Raw genomic sequence first — 3,624 nt, 5'->3', positions numbered from 1 at the left:
TTAGAGGCCGGGCGCGGTGGCTCAAGCCTGTAATCCCAGCACTTTGGGAGGCCGAGACGGGCGGATCACGAGGTCAGGAGATCGAGACCATCCTGGCTAACACGGTGAAACCCCGTCTCTACTAAAAATACAAAAACTAGCCGGGCGAGGTGGCGGGCGCCTGTAGTCCCAGCTACTCGGGAGGCTGAGGCAGGAGAATGGCGTAAACCCGGGAGGCGGAGCTTGCAGTGAGCTGAGATCCGGCCACTGCACTCCAGTCCGGGCGACAGAGCGAGACTCCGCCTCAAAAAAAAAAAAAAAAAAAACTGAGGATCAGGGCCGGGCACAGTGGCTCACACCTGTAATCCCAGCACTTTGGGAGGCCAAGGCAGATCACTTGAGCCCAGGAGTTCGAGATCAGCCTAGGCAACATAGTGAGACCCCCATCTGTACTTTTTAAAATTAAAAAAAAAAAAAAAAGGCCAGGCTTGGTGGCTCACACCTGTAATCCCTGGCGTGAGGCCAAGGTGGGTGGATCACCTGAGGTCAGGAGTTCGAGACCAGCCTGACCAACATGGAGAAGCCCCATCTCTACTGATAACACAAAAATTAGCTGGGCGTGGTTGTGCATGCCTGTAATCACACCTACTCGGGAAGTTGAGGCACGAGAATAGCTTGAACCCGGGAGGTGGAGGTTGTGGTGAGCCGAGATTGCACCATTGCACTCCAGCCTGGGCAACAAGAGCAAAGCTCCGTCTCAAATGAAAAAGGAAACTGAGGATTAGGAAAGCCCAAGACCCAACATCAGGAATGTCTCCTAGTCCCAGAATCTCTTGCTTTTGTACACTCCACCCCCCTATGAACTCAGGTATAGTAAAATAATCTGAAACACCACATTAAATATTATATGTGTATATATATTTTTTATTTTTATTTTTTTGAGACAGGGTCTTGGCTGTTGCCCAGGCTACAGTGCAGTGGTGTGACTATGGCTCACTGCAGCCTCGATCTCCTGGGCTCAAGTGATCCTCTTGCCTCTGCCTCCTGAGTACTACACGGATGTACCTGATGTACTACAGGCACGTGCCAACACACCCGGTTAACTTTAATTTTCTTTTTTGCAGTGATAGGGGTCTTGCTATGTCACCCAGGCTGGTCTTGACCTCCTGGCTTCAAGCAATCCTTCCTCCTTGGACTCCCAAAGTGTTGAGATTACAAGCATAAGCCACCACCACACCTGGCCTGTATCATTATATTAAAGCTGAGTTTTAGTCAAGCAAGCCTTTGGAGTCAGACTGCCCTGGTTCAAATTCCAGCACCAGACGAGTGGGGTGGCTCATGTTTGTAATCCCAGCACTTTGGGAGCCAAGGCAGGTGGATCATTTGAACCCAGGAGTTTGAGACCAGCCTGGGAAATATAGTAAGACCCCAGGGGTCTCTACAAAAATTTAAAAATTACCCAGGCATGGTCACACATACCTGTAGTCCTAGCTACTGGGGGTTGGGAGGGAGGCGCAGAGGTGAGAGGACCACTTGAGCCTGGGAGATCAAGACTGCACTGAGCACGAATTGCGTCCCTGCACTCCCAGCCTAGGCAACAAGGCAAGCCCCTGTCTCAAACAAACAAACAAATCCCAGCACCACTATTACCATCTATGAGACATTGGACAAATTCCTAAAGTTCTCTGTGCCTCAGTTTCCTCATCCATTAAATTAGGATGATGTTGGTACTTTATATATCTTACAGAGTTGTCGTCAGGGTTAAATGAATGAATTTATTGAATATACTTTACTGTAGCTATTATCATTGGCATTGATCTGTATAGGTATTGATTTGCATAGGTATTTGCTGAATACTTATTAAAGTTTGCAGTTTTGTTTTGGCATTTTGGAATCCATAATTTGTTTCTATTTTATTTCTGAGATTTATAATGGCTCATAAGCCTTTGAAAATTCCTAGGCCCTAGGCACTTCAAAGGCCTCCAGCCCAACATCCCAAGCAGCCTGACACCAAGACAGGCACGCATAGCTAAAAAGATCCCTAGCCTCAGAGGCCTTGGGGCTGAGGGGAATCCTGGGAATATGGAGGGCTGGGACTGAAATATTCAACCCCCATCCCCACTTATGAGCAGCAGTTTCCTAACTGGAGTGGGTAAGGGTATCTGAAATAGATGGTGGGCCAGGCACGGTGGCTCACAACTGTAATCCCAGCACTTTGGGAAGCCAAGGCAGGCAGATCACCCTGAGGTCCGGAGTTTGAGACCAGCCTGGCCCAAAGTAGTGAAATCCTATCTCTACTAAAAATACAAAAATTAGCCAGGCGTTGTGGTGGGCGCCTGTAATCCCAGGTACTTGGGAGGCCGAGGCAGGAGAATTGCTTGAACACTGGAGGCAGAGGCAGCAGCAGTGTGCCGAGATCCGGCCACTGCATTCTAGCCTGGGCGACAGAGTGAGCCTCCGTCTCAAAAAAAAAAAAAAAAAAAAGAAAAAAAAAAAAAAAAAAAAGAAAAGAAAAGAAACAAGGAAAGAAAAAAGAAATAGATGCTGTGGGTATTCAGACCTGTCAGAGTGCTAGCTCAGCCCAGCCCTTCAAGTAGCAGAATAAAGGAAGAGAGAGCATCCCAGGCCTTAGCATCCGCATCCAACTCCCTCAGAGTGGTCCTAAGATTGCGGGGGGTGGGGGGGTGGGGTGGGGCTTTGCTGAAGAGGTTAAAAACAGAGATTAGTCAGATCCAATCCTGCTCCCACTCTATGGAGGAAACAGATTCGAATGCATAGTCACAGCCGAGGCTCTGGGATTGAGACACATAGATGGGATTGGAGAGACAGAGAGGTTCTGGTGGCTCTGGAAGCCTAGAGAACGAGCATGTACGCAGATATCTGAGAATCTGAGAAGTGAGTAAGAAAGGCAGAACGTACAGAGAACGTACAGCTTGGGCAAGGAGGCTTGCTGGCACGAAAACGCAAGATGTGCTCAGGCAGCTCTGATTTTCCAAGACATCAGATAAAAGGTAAAAAACGGAGGTGGGAGACGCGCCTAGGCAGGGTATTGAATACCGGCCCGAGGGGCTTGGTTTCATCCAAAGAGCAAGGCAACTGAGCTCAACACAGTGAGACTCCGTCTCCACAAAAATTCTTTAAAAAACTGGCCGGGCCTAGCGGCGCGAGCCTATAATCCCAGCTATTTCTGCAGACTGAGGCCTGAGGAGGTCCAGGCGGCAGTGAACCAAGATCGCGCCAGTGCACTCCAGTATGGGGAACAGAGCGAGACCCTGTCTTTAAAAAAGCAAAAAAAAAAAAAAAAGAAAGAAAGAAAGAAACAAAGAAAAAGAAAAAGAGAGACAGCAGGGCAAGTCGCTCCCTTTTCTGGGCCTTGGCATAAATCAAACACAAATAAAACTCTCATTCCCTCCTCCGGCTGCGCAAAGGCGCGGGGAGCCAGCCCGCCAGCCAGCGGAACCACGGCCGGGTAACCCAAAATCTGCACACCCTCCCGCTCCCCACATGACGTCACGTATTACCACTGACGCACGCGCAGAAACCATCCCCGGGACCCACCAAAGGTCAGGCTTAGCGTCCTCCCCCTATCACCCCTCATTGGCTAGAAACAACTGCTCGTCCCGGTCGTTGTTAGCAGCGACGAGG

The sequence above is a fragment of the Rhinopithecus bieti genome, unplaced genomic scaffold (genome assembly GCF_001698545.2).
Source record: "Rhinopithecus bieti isolate Rb0 unplaced genomic scaffold, ASM169854v2 scaffold_2723, whole genome shotgun sequence".
In the NCBI taxonomy this organism is placed as follows: Eukaryota; Metazoa; Chordata; class Mammalia; order Primates; family Cercopithecidae; genus Rhinopithecus; species Rhinopithecus bieti.
The sequence above is the reverse complement of the archived record's forward strand: the minus strand, read 5'-3'. Positions refer to the sequence as shown.